The sequence below is a fragment of the Leuciscus leuciscus genome (assembly GCF_965113295.1).
Source record: "Leuciscus leuciscus genome assembly, chromosome: 23".
Taxonomy (NCBI): Eukaryota; Metazoa; Chordata; class Actinopteri; order Cypriniformes; family Leuciscidae; genus Leuciscus; species Leuciscus leuciscus.
Genome location: NC_138747.1, coordinates 8680173 through 8702853, shown reverse-complemented (window position 1 = coordinate 8702853; position 22681 = coordinate 8680173). Strand labels below are relative to the sequence as shown.

Genomic DNA, 22681 nt, shown 5'->3' with positions numbered 1-22681 from the left:
ATTCTGTTGTCACTACGTTGAAATGAACAGTTTTGCAACAGCTGTGTGTGTGTGTGTGTGTGTCTCTGTTTTCTGTATGTGTGCGGTTGGTAATGATGAGCTTGATGGGTTTTGTGATTGTGTGGGTGAGGTTGGCCATCCTTTGCTCGGCTGATGTTTGATTTGTACTAATATTCTCGCTCTCCTCCTCACAATGGATGAGAGATGAGGGATTGTGTGTATGGGGCATGAGCACTGAGAATATTTAGGGGGCGTAATTCATACCCATACATCCTCTTCTGCTCAGGCAAGGCGTCTGATTGGACGAGTGAGTGATGTTTCCATTACCTGCATGTGCCATTGTGAGGGACATTGATTTTCACTCCTCCTCCACTCCTTTTTTATCAGTTCAGGAGTTCATCCTCCCATCACAGCAGAATGCTAAATGATTTTGAAAAGACACCTGTTCTGATTTAGCAGGCCTCATTGCGCTCCACCGACTGTGACTGGTTAATTATTGAATGGGATGACCCAAACGAGGACAGGGCATGGATGGATGGTAATCTTTTCCATTTATATGTTTACACCCTTTACCCAATTATCATCTTGGTGCACAGTACATGCTAGTGATGCTCCGATCAGAATTTTTTCAGCCAATACTGACTACTAATTTCTTGTAGCTACCTACATGTGTAAACGCAACAAAGCATACAAATATTTTGAATTTCATGTAATAAGTAATAAGATCCTGGTTGAGAGTGATTATCTTCCTGCGCTATTTCAGCTGTGTGCACTCCTATTCTGTGGTGGACGTTAAATCAAGACCTGATTATTGGAGCGACCATCCCAATCCAGACGTGCTCCAGCTCTAAAACAGCGTCTGATTGGTCTCTACACATCATCCCTACCTACCATACCAGAGATCAGGTTTCCATTGGTTAAACTTTTTTTTAAGTTTTAAAGGCGTGATCTGACCCCGGAAGTCCTATAGCTTTAGCCAAGCAGCATGTCATGTCATGTCACTCCATGAGGATTTTTCTCAAGATTTAAGCATGTGTATGGGCTTGTTTGAATTGAGACAACCTGCTCTAAATAAAGATGTCCAATATACTATGGCTTGCTAATGTTTTACGAGTTACGAAGCAGAACATGGCACAAACCCTTATCTGTCTATTGTTTACATGTGTGTCAGCGGCAACATTTTACAGTTTTACTCCATCAAATTGCTATCAGTTCGTGAGATCTGCCAAATTTAGTGACTACCAATCGAGTGTTTTGTTGTGCTTATCGGCCAATACCAATCTGCTGGAGCATCCCTAGTACATGCCATTCTTAACAAAAATATCCTGTTAGATCCTGATTTGGAATGTTTTATCGACATTTTTCTCTTGTTCTGATATTGGATGACATTTTTCATTAAGCTGTCCTGTCTTAGTCTTTTTCACATGAAGGTAATTTAAAGGGGTCATGAACTGCATTGTTTTATTGTTTCATAATGTTTCCTGGGGTGCACATATAATGTTAGTATGATTTTTACTTAAAAAATTGGCATAATTTGGAAATAAAAGGCATTTTTCCTAGCGTTATTTTAGCCCTCTAATTTGCACGCTCTGTTTGAAAGGGGCGTGTCTACTGTGAGACTTCAGTGCAAACGCCCACTGCTGTGATTGGCCAACATCTAGTATTACATGTGGAACTCTCTCAAACTCTCAATGTTAATTACTAGTGAAAAGTGACAATTATAGCATTACAATTAGATCTGTAGCATTATACTAAGATCGTGGCATGAAAGGTTGCAGTGATGAGTATTGTAGCCGATCACAGACATGCACGCAGCGATCTCTTCATTGCAACTCGATTTCTGCACACTAACGAATGCCTTCATGGCATGGCATTACACTAACAGTGCAAACGCAATGTAAATAAGAGATTCGTTGATTATTGCAGAAGTTTTAGTGCGAGTCCAGAACTCAGTCAGTTTGATTGCTGTTTGATTGACAGCTACAGCAATTGTAAACAGAGCGTTCTTTTACCTTTTTCTATATAATTCAATCAGTTTAAATAAGATTATTTACATCCTACTAAGAGAAACAATTTGAAGTTGACCGTTTAGTCACTTATTTGATTTACTGACAGGACAAAGAACATTTGACTGTAGGTACATGAATCATTACATCAGAAATCACTGGTCACAGATCAGGCATTAGAATGAACAGGGTTACTTGCACGTTGTGGCAATACTGTCAAGTCCATATTGTAAAATCCTGCAAAGCCAGCGCCGGGTTTGCGGACTGATTTACCAAAGAATCCAGTGAAATGTACCGAATACGAATAGATTGCCTAATGTTCAACTGAGACATTCACATTGTTGAAAATAAATATCCACATTCCTAGCATTAGGATCCTTTGGAAGGTAATGCTGTTTTTAGTCCAGTGAGTGACCCTGTGCTGCTCTTTCTTCCTCATCTCACTAACGCCAGTGGGCGGGGCCAAAGTTGATTTTCTTCTGCAGAGGCGGTCTTTGACTACCTTATTACGTCAGAAAGAGGCACATTCCAGGACGAGGATATTCTTATAATATGATGACCTCTTATGTCAAAACCTCAAGGAAATTTTTATTTCTCAGTTCATGACCCCTTTAAAAGGCAACATAATTGCTTCCTGCTGTTTTGAACGGCCTTTATGGCCCTGTTTACACCTGGTATTAAGATGCATTTTGGTTGATCGGATCACAGGTTGACGAGGGAGACACATTCCCATTTACACTTGGTGTTTTAATCTCTATTTATTCTCTTTTGAGAACTTTTGACCACTTCTGTCCTGATTCTTCGAGGGGAGGGTATATGGGCGGGTAAATGAATGGGCTTTTTCAGATCTTTTGATCTAATAGACGAAATAAGCTTGCACGTTTGCATATGAATGTGAAAGGAGACGAGGGAAAAATATGAATAAACGGCAACTTTGCTCTGATTGCTGCAAGACCATGCTGAACACTGTGAGTGCGTGTTAGAAATCAGGAATGGTGAGAGAACATTGTGCTTGGTACGTTTTTCATCTTCAAACCAAATTTGGAAACCGACAAAGTTTAAATCCTGTCTGGCTAGCGTGTTTCCCATAATGTTTACACATTAGGTCAGTAAGCAGAGAGTAGGTGGTGTTTTAAAAAAAAAAATGTATACTCCTCGACTGTCTACTATACGAAAATGTACTACAAAATGTTTTAGACTGTTTACATCTGCATTTAGGCTCTCTAGCTTTTGAAACAACTATTGATATCACATAAACATCACAGTTCTTCCATGTTCAGCGATCAGCACTTTTCATCTCCCCCTCTCTTTCTCCCTTTCTCTGTCTCTCACCGCCCTTGCTCTTTTTCTCCCCTTCTATTCATCCCAGTGTCAACTCTGGACAGATGTGCTCTTGTCCCGACATGTGTGGGGAGATGGAATATAAAGCATGTAATTTCCCTTGGGTCCAATAAAATGGGCTGCCAATTCTCTCCAGGAACCAGGATGAAAAAAAAAGTTTCTGCACAAGTTATTTCAGAGAAAGGGAGAGAGAGCGCGCGAGAGAGAGAGAGAGAGAGAGAGAGGGGGAGCTTTTTATTGGCCCACTGTCACTCCTTCGTCTGTTCCTACTTTCCCTCTACCATGCTTTCTGAAAGACCCGTTAGTTTTTCCTCTATGATGGGTGAAAATGTGCAAGACACTTATTTAAGGGAACGGTAGGGGAGAGAAACAGACCTTAGAGGAGTGACAGCGAGCGAAAAACGAGGAGACAAAAACAAAGGAAGTTGTCTACAAGTATATGTTGAAGTATTTTTTGTGTGTGAGGTAACAATGCAATTAAAAAAATTGGAATATACAACTTTAAAAAATAAATGATGAGACGTGCAAACTTTTAAATCTTTATATTATTCTTTTTTTTGTGTGGATTGATTCAGAATCATTTAGGAATCTTTCTTTTTTATTGCATTTTCATTTTCCTCCTCTCTAGTAGTGTTTAACTTTCAGATTAATAAATTAAAACAGGGTGTCCACGGGGTCTTAAAGTATTAACAGTTGATAAATCAATTTAGAGAAAATTAAGTATTTAAAAGTCTTAAATGCTATTTTCCTAAGTATTAAATGTTGTATCATCTTTTCATTTGTCCAAAGAGGTTGTATGCTAAAGTTTGCCTGAATTTAATCATTGCGTAGGCGAATAGTGGGATACTGTGTAGTTTATGGAATCTTGTTAGATTTGACGTCATTTGTTACCGTGCTCACTAGGGCTGGACCCGAATATTCGTTCAGTGGGTTGGTATTCGATTAGAAAATTTGACATTCGAATATTCGTTTATTTTTTATTATTTAAAAGAAGAATAATTTTGCACACCTGGGATCCCCCGGAAACGGTTCTCATTCGCGCTTGAATAAGGTCTGTGACACACTGGATGCGTGACGTGAGCTTCTCAGCTTGGTGGCATGTCCGTTTTTATTTTGGCTCCCATGTTAACAGGTTGGAGTTTGCACACTGCCTGCTTGAGACACGCGTCTCAGGCGCGGCTCGAGCCACGTGGAAAACGCGTGCATGCTAGAAATAGAACCGACGCTTATGTTCCTGCAATGGGAGTGTTCTCTGGCTAGAACGCAGAACAGCGGAGTTTGTATGGACCGAAGTGCATGTCAGAGCTTGTGTTTTGGGTTAAGCTGCGTTGCTTCATGACATTGTGGAAAATAGAATAATAGAAATAAAATGTATTAGCCTTTTTACCTGTTATTATCAATCTAAATTAATCTTGTTTTTAATTTAACTTAATTTCTTTTTCTTTATTTAAATTTCATTTTTTCTTTATTTAAATTTCGTTTTTTCTTTATTTAAATTTCGTTTTTTCTTTATTTAAATTTCGTTTTTCTTTATTTAAATTTCGTTTTTCTTTATTTAAATCTACCCTTTACTGTGTCGGTAATTTGTTAGTAAGAAAAATATTAGACTACCTTAAAAGTATTGCTTAATTTAACAGACCTGTGTGTGTGCGTTTTATATGTGGACTAGTGGAGTGTCCATTCTCCGATGCGTTCTCTGCCCGTGTGAGGTGCGCCGCTTCCCGCTCGCGCTGTTCTGTAGTTTACTAAAAGTTTATTCATTCTGAATGTGTCGCGTCTCGCGTCTCGCGTCTGCTCCAAATGCCACACTGCATGCACACCCTTGTGAAGTCGATTGGATGAATGGTTCTCGAAATTATCAAAATGCAAACGGACATACAGACAGAGATTCCTGCCTTTATTAGAGAGAAGAATATGTTCAGCCCCCTCTCTCCGAAGCTTCGAATATTCGATGTTCATTACTACCGAAGCTTCGAAGCTCAAAAAATGGTATTCGGACCAGCCTTAGTGCTCACTGACTGACTGCACTACACTCACTGCTATGTTTAAATTCAAGTTAAAGTGTTGCCGATGTAACAGGTTAAAACTTGAAGTGGCGATGAGTTCTTAAAATGTATGTAAAGTCTTAAAAACGGTCTTAAAAGGTATTACATTTAACTCCATGATTCCTGTATATACCCTGTAAAAGTAATAATTATGCAAGAGTCAGATGTACTGCAGAACTTTTTGAATGATGAGCATTTGAATTCTGCAGAATTCTGTGGAATCTGCAGTTGCAGATATCCTTGCATGTCTGCTGATGAGTAAAACCAGCTGATTTTAGCTAACTTTAATGTTTCTTCAAAACATTGGGTGTGCTGGGCTACTAATGTCCCTTCAAACCTCTTTAAGCTCATTATAATGTCTGGAACCCTTCCAGTGCAACTGACAATTTGATGCTTCAAAAAGTTCATAAAGCAATCGTAAAACTAATCCATATGAATTGAGCGCTTTAGTCCACATTTTCTGAAGAGATTTGATCATCATATATGTTGAACACATTGAATTTAGGCTTTTATTCACACATTGACAAGCAAACATAAACAGAAGCTCAACCATACTTGCATGATGCACGAGAACAGACCTCATTGGTTCTTGCGGAAGCTCAAACGTGCTGCGTAACACACGGGAATGAACCTCATTGGTTCTCGCACGTCAAGCGAACATGCTTGAGCTTCCTTGTGAGTTGATGAAAGTTTATATGTGAATAAAAGCCTTAATTAAATCTGTTCATCATATAAAGCTATCGAGTGTCTTCAGAAAATTTGGACTAAACCGCTCAATTCAGTATCAGTGTCAGTTGCGTAGCTGTCTATGGAGGGATAGAAAGCTCTCAGATTTCATCAAAAAGATCTTCATTTGTGTTCTGAAGATGAACGAAAGTCTTAGGGCTTTGGAACGACATGAGAGAGTAATAAATGAAAGAATTTTCATTTTTGGGTGAACTATTCCTTTAATGTATATCCACATTATTTGGTTGGCAGTGTGCTTGATTGTCTTTTGCTGTCTTTCTCGTCTTTTTCCTCTGCCATCTGCATTTTGTTTGGAGGGGGGAATGATCTTGTAAAAAATTGTTATACACATAGTTTAACCAATACTTTCGAAAGGCTACATGTTTTACTTCTTAAGGGGTCATGGTTTAAATATTGATTTAAGTAGGACCAGTCCCTGAGGGTTAAATTTAATAGAATTTACAGGCTTCCCACAGCCCTGGAAAACCAGGGGATTTCAAAAGTGTGATTTCCAGGACTGGAAAAGTCATATAAATTCTTAAAAGGTCATGGAAAAGTCACCGATACTTCCAGTCAATTTTTTTCAAAATGTTCTATCTACACTACCGTTCAAAAGCTTGAAGTCTGTTTTTTTATGTTTTTGAAAAAAGCATACAATATTTTTTTTTAACACCTGATATTGTTTTGTTTTTTTTTGGATTTTTTGATGAATAGATAGAATAGCATTTATTTGAAATATTAATATTTTGTAAGATTACAAATGTTTTACTTTCAATTTGTTTAACTTAATTCATTCTTGCTGAATAGTTAGTGTTATTGACCACATTTAAAAAAGTGTTAGTGCAGTCTTTATAAAATGGCATTATACAAATCCTAATCGAGTCATATTAAAGACTGAGTAGGAGTCATGATCATGAACATTCATTGGTCAATGATCATTCTATGTGTAGAACATTTGGGTGTGGGGAATTGCTGAACTGGTGTCAATCAGATCTGTGTTATTTCTAAATATGTTTTATTATAATTAGCTACATTTACACCTTTTGTTTCAATTGGAATTAATCAATTCCGATTATGTAATGTTACCTGAATGCTAAATAAAGTGATTGGGTTAATGTGCGCATTTATATGTCAAGCTTCTAATCAGAATGGATTTTTTTTTACACCACACGCACACGCACACACACACACACACACACACACACACACACACACACACACACACACACACGCACACGCACACGCGCACAATACTACAGAGTTTCCTGCTGTTTGCACATACTATTGTCCTACATTGCTTCTTTTCTTTGATTTTTTTTTACTAATTCGAAAACGACAAACACATGAACCGTTCATTTATCAAGCAGGAAAATTACCATTCCCGCCCCCAAAACAAGGCATCTGTAGATGAGTCCGAAACAAGAACTGTTGGGACGTTGTCTTTCTCCACTTCACAGACGATCAGTGGAAGGAGAATTTTATAATGACGCGACCCATTTATGACACTTCATTCAACAACAACAGCTCGTTCCTTGAGTTAAACGTCATTACGCCATTTCTACGTCATTGCACATGCACATTACTTTCCAGTTTCGGGTTTCAATCCGATCAAGTGTTTACATGTCTTCTTGATTGGATTACTAAAGGTTCAAAGCACCCCTCACAATCCGAATGAAATTTCAATTGGTTTTGGCCTATTTATTTTGACTGGCATGGTTACATGTGACTTTTTTTATTCCAACTGTGCTAGTAGTCTGATTACAGTTGGATTGTTAGGGTCCATGTAAACACAGCTATTGATAGCTCACATAGGACACATTTAACATATTAGAAAGAGGAGCGATTATTGTTGACATGCACCAGATGATCAGGATTTGAATACTTGGTTTGAGTTTTGTCAAATCTAGTTTGATTGCAAAACTGTAGAGGAGAGGAAAACTGAGTTACAGCGTAATACAGCATGGCCTCATCACATAGTCTTTACTTCATACGTGCTGTCAGTAACAATTTGTCTAATAGCCTGCTATTGAGTCTCACTTGTGCAGATTGCCCTCCTTTATTTTCGTTCCAGTGCCTCTACTCCCTGCATGCGTACAGCGTGTTCATTCTGGATGTAGAATGTACTGGTCAGAGCACTTGCTGGAAACATTCCTTCTTTCTCCAGTGAGCATGTTTAGCAGTGCTGTTGTAGTTGAAGGCGGTGAGTTGGCTCAGTGACTGTCACTCTCCACAGAGCTCAACGGGCCTGTGGTTTACCCCCAGAGACACACTGCCCATGCTCTTCCCTCCTGCACTGGCCCATGGTTCAGTCGGTCATGCCCCATCAATCTGTCCTCCATAGAGGAATACAGAGCACCACTATGTAGGTAGAACTTTTACCTCTAAATTGTCACTGAAGCCACTAGATCAGGGTTTCTCAAACTCAGTCCTGGAGGGCCACTGTCCTGCACAGTTTAGCTCCAACCCTGATCAAACACACCTGAGCAAGCTAATCAATGTCTTCAGGATCACTAGAAACTCACAGCTAGGTGTGTTTGATCAGGGTTGGAGCTAAACTGTGCAGGACAGTGGCCCTCCAGGACCGAGTTTGAGAAACCCTGCACTAGATCATACATTTGTTTTTATTTGATATTTTCTTAATATACACTATCTTTCAAAAATTTTTTTTTAAAGAAATGTTATTCAGCAATGTCGCATTAAATTGGTTGACAGTTGAAAGTAAATATTTAAAATATTACAAAAGATTTCTATTGTAAAATAATTTAATAATTTAATAATAATAATTATTCTATTAAAATAATGTTGTTCTTTTGAACTTTTTATTCATCAAAGAATCCTGATAATGTATCACGCATTCTATTAAATTAAGCAGCACAACTCTTTTCAACAGCAAATCAGTGTATTAGAATGATTTCTGAAGGATCATGTGACACTAAAGACTGGAGAAATGACTGATGAAAATTCAGCTTTTCCAACACTGGAAAAAATTACATGTTATACATATTATTAGGGGTGGGAATCTTTTGGTACCTCACGATTTGATTCATAACGATTCTTGAGGTCATGATTCGATTAAATTGATTCTCAATTTTGATTCAAATTTCAATTCCATATATGTATAGATTTGATTGTAGTTTAATGTTTTGTTTGTCTTATTTGACTGCGATAGACCATTTAATAGATCTAGAAGAAAAACAAATCTCACTGAATTAATTGTAAAACTTGAAATTTATTTAGTTTTTTTCCTTCCCATTTTTTTTTTTTTAATATACAGCTTTTTCAGGTACAGTAGCCTATAGTTTTATTTGACATATCTTAAGAAATACTACAGCAATTGAATAATCAAATGTAAAAAAAAACACAATATAGTATTCACTGTATTAATTAAATATAAATTAATTAATAATAAAAATACTAAAGTGATTCAGTCACTTGATTTATTTTTATTTTTATTAACATTAATGAAACCAATGGCAACAGTTTGTTAGGCTGCTGTCCCTTTAAGAACAAATTAATGGATCTAATATACTGTTACACATTTGATTTTCTCTTAACTGTTTATGTTCACGTTGGACTGTGTTTATGTGAATATTCCATACGATGTGAATTTGACACAATTGTATGTAATTTTGACCGTTCAAGCACAATAAGCTGTGAAAGTGAACTAAATTCGGGATTGCATTTATCTGAGAGGTGACATCTGTGCATACGCTTCGGCTGTGTGTCTGTCAGCATGAGCATCGTATTGAGTCCTTTTTCGTGGCTTATTGTGATTTAATAATTGTTTAATAACATCATTTTAGGTAGTACAGTGACATTTAAAAAGTAACACTTAAGAATATAATTGTTAAAAATTTGAATCGATGCGAAATGGCAGAATATAGAATCGCGATTCATATGTGAATCGATCCTCCCCACACCCCTACATATTATACATCATTATTATATTTCAAAATATTTACTGTATTTTTGATCCAATAAATGCAGCCATAGTGAAACATCTCACTGACTTAAAATTTAATAAAAGAAACCAGTTGATATTCTTTGTGTGCCGATCATCATTTTATCTTACCCATTGAAGTCTTAGAATTAAGACAAGACTCCCGACGCAAACACCTTCCTTTTTTAAAACTTGTCTGTTTCCAAAATATTATAGGGCTAGTTTATAAATTAATAAGAATAGTTAATCGACATGCAAATTCTGTCATCAGTTACTCACCCTCCTACTTTTAGCCCTATAGGCCTTTTTATCATCTTTGACACATGGAGTATTTATGATGTTTTTTCAGCAGCAACATTTTCATCCCTTTGCGTTTAGCAGAAAGCAAGCAATATTCGTGCTGTTTTTTAGGGTGAGAAAATGAAGGAAAGTTCTGTCACCAATACATTTCATTATATTAGATGAGAATCAGGGCTCCAGACTAACTTTTTTCACCTCCGTCCTGGAACCGTCCTGAAAAACTATTTGAACCGTCCTAAAGTGAATGTCAACCGTCCCAAAATAAACATGTTGTTTCTGTACTTTGTTATTATCATCTATAGTTGTTAGTTACATAATAAAAACACCATTCAAATGTTTATGATATATATTATTATATTTATTTAGCTCCATTCAAAGTAGTTATCTGTAAACAGGTAAAAAACTGATTTAATAAAAAATAACAGGAGTTAAATGCTTTATGTATTCATGCAGAACAAATTTTTTTTCTTCTTTTTTACATATACGAAAAATAACAAATACATACAGCTCAAAACGTTTTTGAGTTGGTTGGATTAAAAAATAACAAATAAATACAGGTGACTACATATCTCAAAAATATCATCATTCTTTATTCTTTCAAGCAGCAGACATATTTATTTGTATGAATTAAATATAATGAATCATTATTAAAGCTATTAACGAGCAGTGAATGCTTTTCTCTTTTTCTTTTGTTGCTTGATAAATATTAAGGACACAGACCGCATTAGGTTTATTACCCACTGTCACTTTAAGACATCATGTCCAATGACATGCGGATCCAATGCACTGATGCACATAGATACACTCACAACTGTTTAAGACATAACCGACATAGTTTACGTGAATACTCTCCAAAACGGACATTTAGACATATTTGTGTGCATTTGTCCACTCAGACACGAAAGAGAGCTCAGTTCAGTACTCGCGCGCTGTATAGGTGTCTCTGTGCATGGCTGCACGCTTCGGGTCGGGTGTGTGCGCACAGAAAACCGTACCGAATATAGCTCTTTTTTTGCGTCGTCACTCTTATTCAGATCTATATGTCTGCTCTACTCATTCTCCCAGACGTTTAAGTTTTTTAACGTTTTATGAGACATGCAGGATTCAGCGCATGTCAGCCCGTGTGCCGCTGGGTAGATCAGCACGTTACAGTACAAATGTGCGCATCAAACGCAGGACATCAGTTCTGACTGGATCGCTTCCCAAATCGTCACTATCTAACATTTTTGTCTAGTTTTTATTCGTTGACGAAAATGTCAATAGATTTTTGTCATGGTTTGTGTCATTCAAAACTAGTTTTATTTAGTTATCGTCTCGTTTTTGTCTGTGAAAATAAGCCATGTGATAGATGTACCGCGAAACAAGTCTCCGGGTGAGTAGCCGGCCAGTGATAGTAACTATAGTAACCGCATGAGAAGACGCGCTCCATTGTAGTCAGCGCTTGGTCGGTTAATTTTGGCATTTTCTAAGTAAGTTACCCTAATAGGCTAGTAATAAATGAACACACATACAAAAATGTCTTTCGTCCTGTAGGCGTCCTGGAGAATATTTCTGTTCGTCCTAAACACATTTTCTATCGTCCCCAGGACGATAGGACGCCGTTAGTCTCGAGCCCTGATGAGAATGCCTAATTTAAATTTCTGACTGACAAGCAATTATCAAGGCAGCCTTTTCTTTGCTTCAGGAAAGTATATGTTTGTCTGTGCTGTTAATTTTTCTTCAGATTATCAGTTGTTTCTTTCCATTCTCTTCATTGTCTTGCCCCTTGCAACCCATTTCTGCTTGTGAATGCAGATCCCACACCTCCTCCTCTTAGGGGTCAGCCAATCTCTCACTCCTGATTTGGGCTAGCAGTTTTTGTTTTGACTTGTGTGCAGTTTTTTTTTTGCATCTATTATCAAGTTTTTCCTTTTCTCTCTCGGTCTCACCCTCACACTTTGTCTTGTTGCGCGAGTTGCCCAAAGTAATTCCCACTTCTCTCGAATGAGGACTCGCACCCTCAACCCTCACCTGCCCCCTCAGGACACAGAACCAGTGCACACACGCACACACCCATGCCCTCTTACTTTCTCTTGCTGAGCCGAGGCGTTTGTGTAGGAGATATAATTGTATTAAATGAAGGTGATAAATGGCACTGACAAACAGGTGGAAATTGGTTTTAGATATTGTATTAAAACTGACCTTCAGGTTTAAGGCTTCAGATTTGTTATTTTGTCAGACACACAATAGCGAGTGACTTCGTGAGCCAAGTGGAGAGGTTTTGAGCCTTGGCTTTGTGACATCTTTCAGAGAGCTCAGCCAATAAAACTGCACCGGCTGGACACATAGTGAGATCTGGCCTCTCCGCTGCCCTATCTTCTTCTCTTTGCAGATCCTTCTTCCTATTCATCGTCACTGACAAGGGCTTCATTCCATCTTTTTCCAAACACTCCTGGCACGTTTCCTGCATCCGTGTTGCTTGAATCAAATCTTTTCTTTTAATTTGAGGTCTGCATCAACTAGCATAAAGGACATGCCTACCTTTTAATTGTTTCCCCCACCCATTTAATAAAGTTTAATGTATTTGTTAGTCTGAACAGAAGCAGTAAGATGTTTAAGCTGAAATGATTAATGATTTTAATTAAACAACTGATTCACAGAGATAGGGATGTGGTGAGATGAAAGAAATGAGAAAGATAAGAGGAGAGAATGTCATCCAGAACTTCGTTTGGATGACTTCATAACAAATTACTCTTATGAACTGGTTCATTTAATGAATAAAGACAAGTTCCAAGTTTGAATCCGTCTGTAACACTGGCTTGTGTAATTTACATTATTAGTGTGCGGTCACTTATACCTTCGTACAGTGAAATTCCACAGGCAAAATGCAGTCATCTCAATAGTAATGAGGGATGCTTGATGCGAAACATTGGATTTCACATATTTAAGTTTGTTAAACTTTGAACATGCAAATTCACCACGTTTACTACCAGTATAAGGCTGATTAGTTTGGAAGTGAATTCTGAGTAAGCAGTGCTTCATGCATCACTACACTATAATGTACAATGGACTTTCTTTACCTGCAAAATTTGTTTTGCTTATGTGACCACGCCTTTCGCAAGGAATTTATTCCATATGTCAGCAAAATGGAAATTATAATTGGGTTCCAAGGTCATGAAAAACCTGGAAATATAGAGAAATTTGTTTCATGAAAATGAAAAAAAATGTTGGGAGTGAAACCTTTATGAAATTGCCTAGATTTTATCCAGTTATCATGAATGATTGAAAATGACATGGAGAGAGTGAGTTTTTCTATTTAAAGTGAGAGAGACTATTTAAAGTCTTCAAAGTTTGGTTCAAGAGGGGGGGAGAAGATAGAAGAGGACCAAACAGAGCGAGTGACAAGACAAGAGGACGCACCTGCATATCTTAGCATGCTGTATCTCTGAGAACATGACCCAAGCATGATTTAAACTCTGGTCTGAACAAGAACAGCAGCTGTTTTATATGTCGACGTACACTTAACTCATTACCCTCTGAGCCATTGCTTTGACTTTTGTATTTTTGAGTGTGAATAAATGTGTGGTGCTTGTTTTTCCCATGTATGTACATGCATACAAGTGTGTTAATCACAGTATGGTTCTCCAGGTCTCCCCGCAGGCTTTTTTTTTTTTTTACATTTTCCGCACCATACTACTCCAACCCACAGGCACAGCTTCTTAGCCTTCAGGCAGTAATGCAGGGATGAGTGTTTGTTTGTGTATGAGGATACATATTAACCCCTAGTCTTACTCTTACAGAGTATAATGCGAGGAGAAAACTGAATAGAACATGATATACAGTACTGTTCAGAAGTCTTAGGCACGTTAGTATTTTCAGCCCCAAAAATGGTTTTAAGCCAGTCAGTTATTTATATCTTTTGCTGTAGTATGTCAGTGGGAAATATCAGTCCAAACATTCATTTTGCCATTAATTGTGATAATCCAGTGAGATTTTTGTATGCACAAGGAGTCTGACAACAGCTGGTATGCTCCGCATGGAGATCTCATTTCACCATCATAGGGTCCATCCATGATCACATGAAGAAACAGAAAAAAACTGAGACGGACTAAATCCAGAAGAACTGTGGCAATGTCTCCAAGAAAACCCTGAAGAAACCTTCCTAGAAAGCTACCTGAAAAGCTATGTGCAAATGTACCTATAGGACAAAAACTGTTTTAAACACAAAGGGTGGTCACACCAAATATTGATTTGATAAGTTTATTGATAAATAAAATCTATTTATGACTATTTTTGAAAGCATCCTCACTTTACAGCATTTTTACACAAGTGCCTAAAACTTTTCACAGTGCTGTAGCTTTGCAGGAAGGTTTCTTCAAGCATCTTGGAGACATTGCCACCGTTCTTCTGAATTTAGTATGTCTATTTTTTTTCTGTTTCTTCGTGTGATCACAGGCGGACTCGATGATGGTGAGATCAGATCTCCGTCCGGATCATACCGGCTGTTGTCAGATTCTTGTTCCCTCAAGAATCTCACTGGATTATTAAAATTAAAGGCAAAAATGAATGTTTGGAAATGTAAACTGATATTTCCTACTAACATGCTACAGCAAAATATATAAATAACTGGCTTAAAACCAATTTTTGGGTTGAAAATAGTAACATGCCTAAGAATTTTGCACAGTAGTGTAGTTCATTTTCTATCATGTACAGGTCACAAACCACATCCACCTAGGTCTAAAACACGGTGTAAATTTCACAAGAGCCGTAAATAATTGGCGTCTCGTATTTCTGAGACCTTTTTAGCTTACTGTAGATAGTAATTTTATCATTTGTGTGAACTTTATTGCTCAGCTGATATGTTGTGGGTGTGCTGGCACTTTATGTTTGTAATTAAACGTGGTTGAATTTTGAATCAGCATAATGCATTAAAATTATATTTTGATCGGCTGTCACATCAAGGTCAGAAAATATTTCAGAATGCTTTCGTTATTTAGATTCCAGCCATTTGGTTCCTCTCAACATCAGTCGTGTTTTATTGACGAGAGGTTGCTATTCAGAGACAGCCTTATTGATTGAGCCAAATTTAAATTACCGCCCCAAGTTTAACTGATTAAGGCGGCTTCATGTTTGTCTTCTAGCCTCAACTCACCAGGGAGTTTTTCTTTCCTCCCGCTCTCTCTCTTTGATGGAATGACCATTCATGCTGCTTAGTGCCATGATGAATAAATTAAAGGACTAATTATAGTTTTTAATTTTCACCAATTAATTTTTCACAGCTAGTTTTGCTTCGAAATGGCTAATAGTTCATACTCGTCTTTTAAACGTGACACTTTCTAAAGGTCCACAGGTTTCTTTCATGCTGTATAGTGCAGCTGATCGAACAATGCACAAACTCTTTACATAGTCTGATTACATAGTCCCCCCTTTCAAGTCTTGTTTCTAAGTGGAAGTAGTTTCCGTGATCGATTTTATATATGCCGAGGGTCTATAAAAATCCAGACCAATATATTCTATCCCACATTCATTTTGGTTTGTGTGCATTCGAATAGGGAGGCATTCTGGGAATAAACTATTGAATGTGAATGCTCAAAACCAAATGTGACTTTAGGTAAACGCAGGCTTACATTTTCGCTTCTCATTTGCGATGGATATTCTTTCTCACTCAGCATGCTCACTCTGATGCAAATCTCTTCTCTGCTCGCTCACGTATGGACTTTGCTAAATTGGCTCTTCTCAAAAAAATCGCCTTCCTACAGAAAGTACGGACTTCCCAGGGTGCACCAGGGGAGGCCCTCCGAATGGCTCCAGACAGGCCTATCAATCTGAATTTCTAATCCAGCCATTTCAGCCTTGTTTAGGGCCTCATTTGCCTGCAATTCAAATGTCAGCTTATTGAGTTTCTGGCCGCAACTCTCTCTCTCTTTCTCCTCTAGCTCACCGGCCCCCTGTATCCTTCCATAACTCTGCGCTAAAGCATTTAGCAGCACTCACACTCCAGTGTGAAGTCTGAGAGAGAAGTTTGCTTGCTGCTTTGATGGAGAGAGCTCTGTCGCGCATAAATGGCTGAAATCAGTCACCGTTCTTTTGTCTGATTGCACCGGTTTTTATGTGTTTTTCCTTCCATGTGAGGAGAAAAAGGAACATTTGCTCTTCTGTTCTTATTTCAAGAATCAGTTTTCCTTTTATCCTGAAAAAATGTTGAGATGTAATATAGGGCTGGTTAATGGGTTATTCATTGGTTTAAAATTAATTGCCTTTTAATTCGTGATTGGCCCAAATACTTTAAGCATGTGATGGAAATGTCAGGCCCCTTAACATATTTGGAACATCAGCTCCCAAAGCAATAATGACAGGTGATAATGTCGTTACTACCTTATCAATTCAAGCCCAAATCTGATCTGGAACATGGCGGCAACAATAATACAGAATAAAAGTTACGCCGCCTTTTTTTGTGTGTACATTTGGGCGGTGTTATGAAACTCTGCCCCCACACACTGACAGATTTGTGGGGGCGTGTTTGAATGAAGCGTTTCAGGAAGGAGTGGCTGAGCCTTAATTTTTACAATGAATATTTCTTTGAGTTTGAGACTTTGAGCTGTGTAACTCTGCAGAATATATGCACAAACAGCTACATAATGCTAAAGAAAAAGGAAAACAAGAAATCACATCATATGACCCCTTTAACACATTTATTCAGCAATGATGAATTTAAATAAATTTAAAGTGTACCGTAAACACATTTATGATGCTCTAATATTTATGTTTTGTATAAATTATTTTTCAACCTAAAAAAACTGTTCTTTTGTACTTTCTAAAAATCAAAGAACACTGAAAAAAGTATCACTGTTTCCACAAAAATATTAAGCAGCACAACTGTTTTCTACATTGACATTGTACATTTACATTGTACAAATACATGTTTCATGAGCATATATGTGTGTGTGTGTCAGAGCAGTCAGGATCTTTTGTGACCACCAGCTGCTTTTAATATCTACATTGCATCTCATCTTCATGGACTTTAATCTTCATGGCCCAGTCTGCGGATTGTCCGCACCGCCCGTGGATATAACCGCGATCCGCGCATCACTATTGTGCAGTAATTGTTTATGGTTTATTGGAAAAGCATGGAAAACATTAAACCCTTTCCAATAAATATCTGTATAGTAGGCTTGCTACGATAGTCGGTGTTACCGGTGTTACACGGTGTTCAGTCGCAACACCAGTTTCATCACTTGACCACCGCGGCACAAAAAAAAAAAAAAAAGTTTAAAGCGTTAAAAATATTTAACACAATTACGCAGTATCCGTTTGTTTCTGTCACCCGTTGACTAGCGTTGTATGATCACGCTCTTATTAGTGTGAATGCTTTTAAACCATTCAAGCGCGACAAGACTAAAGAGACCGCGCTGTAGGCTAGCGGTACAGATCCACTTTTGCGACACGACTTTTGCGTGGTGTCGCGACGCCTCCCCACATTTGTACGTTGATGGGCGTTCCTTAGTTTACCGCAATGGCCGTGGTTTTGCAATTCATTTGCATAAAGATGGGCATCGGCCCGCTTCTTGACGCGCAGCATTTTTCCAAATGATGCGCCGCCTTCCCGGAATGCTTTGCAGGCGCGTCAAAGTCGCTTGACGTCACCCATAGGAATAAAGTGGAGTGCGGCGCGACAGAAAATGTCGCACCGACAAGTGGATCAGTACCGTAAGTCCTGCCTATCACACACACGACCCACAGAAAAGACGCGAGTCAGTATCAAGTTCTCTTTCGGACTTGAACAAACCATAACACACACAAATTATGCCAAAATGTCAGTTTTGTCGAGAGTCCTCATAAGAGCAGTCTTAAATGATTTAAATAAAGTCTTAAATGAATGTAGAGATCTGTGAGAAAATGGGACGCGTCTCAGATCGCGTCTCTGTCAGCAGCTAAAGAAGTCTTAAAGTGTCATTAATGTTAATCAAAGAACAAAGGTAAGAACTGTTTTGTTGTTGTTTTTCATTAAGAATAATAACGAACCCACCATTCAAGCCATTCGCAAAGACCCGCCCCCTTTAGTTACTGTTGCTATGTCAGACAAGCCATGCCGCTCTCATGCCTCACACTGTGGCTGAATCCGAAATCGCCCCCTATACCCTCAAATAGGGCGTTATTTGAGGAGACAGCCATTTTTAGTGGTGTCCGAAACCATAGTGGACATTATTGAGTGCACTTATTCAATCCCACATTGCGCTGCATTAACGAGTGTACAGCTTATGTACGCTCAACGGCTGTCCGAATTCGCTCACTCGTTTTCATTCACTCCTTCAAGTGAACAGTATTAGTGGACTAACGTAGGGAATAGGCCTAACTTAGTGAATGAGGGTTTAGGGAGCGATTTTGGATTTAACCCATGTTCTCAAGCAGTGAAAAATAGAGGACACTGACAACGCACTGACAGACAGGACCGAGCAGGTAATATTTAATATGAAAAAGTCTCAACTTTCAAATTTGGTCAGTCGAAGAAAATTAAACAATAAATAGGCCTACCGTTTTGTGGCTCTTTAATGTGTCATGACCGATTGCCTCTGTTAAAGCCAAGTTCAAATCCACCGACGTTAATCTACTAACTCTCCTGACTGCTTTGTCGGACAAAAATGGTGATTGGTTAGACTCAGATCGCATGTCAATCAACCTCCCTGCGAAGGATGAATTGACGCTAATTTAAAAGTGAAAGTGAAGTGCACACTGCCGTACCAGCTTTTATAAGCGATAAAAAAAATAAAAAAAAATTTTTTACATTTAAAATACCCTAAAATATCTAAAATAAAATAGATGTTTCGTTTTTTTTTGCTGAGCTTATATCCAGTTCTGGCAAAGCAAAGTAACTGGCTAAAGCACAGAGTAGAATTCACACCAGTACTTTACTTGAAATTTCAAGTTAGTTTTGACACTTGTCTTTGTGCTATGTGTACTGTAAGGAATGTGCATGGATGTGTATTGATTTTCCTTCATCTATGCACCCTGCTCTGACTTTACAGCCGTCATACACATCCACAACTGCAGAGAACTCTGTCACTCACTTACTTTGTTTGCCTCTTGATTTCTCTAACTCTTTTTTTTTTTTTTTTTATTTTTTTTTTTTAAAGACTCTTTGCACATGTTTTGGAATCTATAGATTATCTAATGTGGATTAAGAAGATATTTGCCGAAAACCCACGTAACACTGCAGCCCACATTAAATGTTGTTTTTTAGAGGTGCTGGGTAAGAAATGAAGAAACGATTGTCTGTCTGCCACGAGCAGCTGGCATCTGTGAATAATGGTCCATGTTTAAGATGGCAGACAGACAGTAATTTCATCTATAAGTGTGCATTGCTGTGGAGACAAACAGGAAATTGAGCTGGGAGTTTGTAATATGGGTTTGGTAGTGATGTTCAGTGGGCCTGTGTACCATGAGTTATGACTGTTCTTTCTTTAATACTTCTGTCGGATTCCTAATGCAGCAGGAAACTGAGTCGGGCACACACTCGCATATCCTCAACAGAAGTATACAAAAGCACTCTTTGAAGCAAATATGACTGCTTTAGCTTGAGATCATTTGCTTGATAAGACTTTGATTTAATGGCATCTTAAATAATTTGTTACTTTTTTTTTTTATCAATGGTTTCAGGTTATTAACGCTAATTTTGCATTAGCATGAATTTTTTTCATTACAAATCTCCCTCCGGGCTTCACAAACCTGTGATTACTTACACACACACACACACACACACACACACACACACACACACACACACACACACACACACACACACGAACACACACACTTGAACACACACACACACACACACACACACACACACACACACACACACACACACACACACACACACACACACACACACACACACACACACACACACACACACACACACACTTGATCTCTCTCACACACACACAAACAAACAAACACACTTGATCACACACACACACACACACACACGATCACACACACACACACCTACACACACACACCTACACACACACACCTACACACACACACACACACACACACACACACACACACACACACACACACACACACACACACACACACACACACACACACCTACACACACACCTACACACACACCTACACACACACACACCTACACACACCTACACACACCCACACACACACACACACACACACACACACACACACACACACACACACACACACACACACACACACACACACACACACCCCTACACACACACACACACACCCCTACACACACCTACACACACACACACCTACACACACACACACACACACACACACACACACACACACACACACACACACACACACACACACCTACCTACACCTACACTTGAACACACACACACACACACACACACACACACACACACACACACACACACACACACACACACACACACACACACACACACACACACACACACACACACACACACCTACACTTGAACACACACACACACACACACACACACACACACACACACACACACACACACACACACACACACACACACACACACACACACACACACACCTACACTTGAACACACACACACCTACACTTGAACACACACACACACACACACACACACACACACACACACACACACACACACACACACACACACACACACACACACCTACACTTGATCACACACACCTACACTTGATCACACACAAGTACCAAACTAGTCAACTGGTGCCATTCTGGAGTGTGTCTCCGGTATGCACACTCAAATTAGCTCTATTCTTGTAAGTCATTTCAGTCTGTTGTTACAATACTGTTGAGGGAAGTATATGGTAGATGATGTCATGTACATGCAAGAAGAAAAGTCTGAACTGGAAGCAGCTCTCCCATACACAATGGTACAAATTTAGGTTATTTAGATTAATCTATTCATGTACAGTCAAAACAAGGCCACAGAGAATGAGAACAAGAGAGACTCAAGTATGTAGGGAAAATAGAATGATCAGATAAAAATATAATGGTCTGTTCGTATCTCCCTTTTTTAGTGTTCTAATAAAACACCATTATTAGTTCAAGTTCACTTATGCATAACTGCATAAGTTATAATATTATGTTTGTGTTGTATAAATATCTGATTAATCTCATATTGGATGCATTTAGTTGAGTTAATTAACCCGCTAACAAAGTGCTTCAGTTTACCTGTTCATCCAGCTCTCCAGCTTTAGTGCATGCAGCTCAAACAGCAATGCTGTTTTTTGAAACAGTAATGTTAATTTTAAATGTTTCTTTTTCAAAAACATTCATGCATTATTAACTATCACTTTTATTTTTCTTGTATTTTAAACAATAATATGGTTTAATTAGAATAATTTCATTATTGTCCGTGTGGAGGCTATTCCATTTTATTTACCCATGGCACATGCATTTATACGCAAGTAATGTTGTCCAATGACTTGTTTGCATTATTTAGGGTTTATTTTATTTATTTGTAAGGAGATATAATTTTTTTTTAATAAAGAAAGTTGGCCATTGGAGTAGGGGTGTGCAATATATTGTCTACGATATCATAATTGTGGTCTTAACGATATGCAATCTGACATTGAGTGTATCCCACATTACAAAAACGCACCCAGAGAGCGCATGCATACACGACTACATGTAGTCTAGTAGGCTAGGTTAGAGTAGTGCCTGTGAGCATTTAGAATGCACACATTCACTGCATGATTTAGTTTATTAAAATGCATTTATAATGCCCTCAAAATTAAGGATAAGGGGCAAAAATGCCCCATATCTGTTTTATATTTTATTAATTTAATATAGTTATGACACCAAGAGTGCCGCTTTTCCCCCCTCCAAATATCAGAACGATTACAAATGTGATATTGATTTTATACAAAAATTAAAAAAACAAGTTAATTACATTTTAGACACAATATTGCCTGTTTTTTCTCCATTTCGCCAATGTAATTGGTTGAATGAATGATTCAATGACTCACTCATTAAGACGGAATAAATCCGGAATAAATCACCCGTTTGAATGAATCAGTTGTATCTCAATTGCTACTTACTGGTGGTTTTAATTTAATATGAAAATGATCTTTCTTTTTTTTTTTATATTATTATTCAATGTATTATGTTAAAAATGGGCTGCACTATTAATCGCAATGAAACCGCACGCGATTTGGCAAAGGCTGCGATTATTTTATGCGCAGTGTTAAAAAGATTTTCAGTGCAGCACGGCTGATCTGTAGTAAATGCTGCTCCATCTGAACACCAGAGGACGTCTCACACAGACACGCCAAATATGCCCCGCCGCAGAAGTACA

At 38.2% G+C, this 22681-nt stretch overlaps 1 protein-coding gene and 1 long non-coding RNA gene across 4 annotated transcripts in view; both read left to right on the top strand.

Moving 5' to 3' along the window:
- The window catches only part of diaph3 (diaphanous-related formin 3), a 330760-nt gene that overhangs the window by 84290 nt on the left and 223789 nt on the right, over positions 1 to 22681 (top strand). The gene's annotated exons all lie outside the window — the stretch shown is intronic.
- Positions 7374 to 8778, top strand: LOC309488071. Its single transcript, XR_014202010.1, has 2 exons — positions 7374 to 7714; positions 7765 to 8778. It is a non-coding gene; the product is annotated as an uncharacterized lncRNA (long non-coding RNA).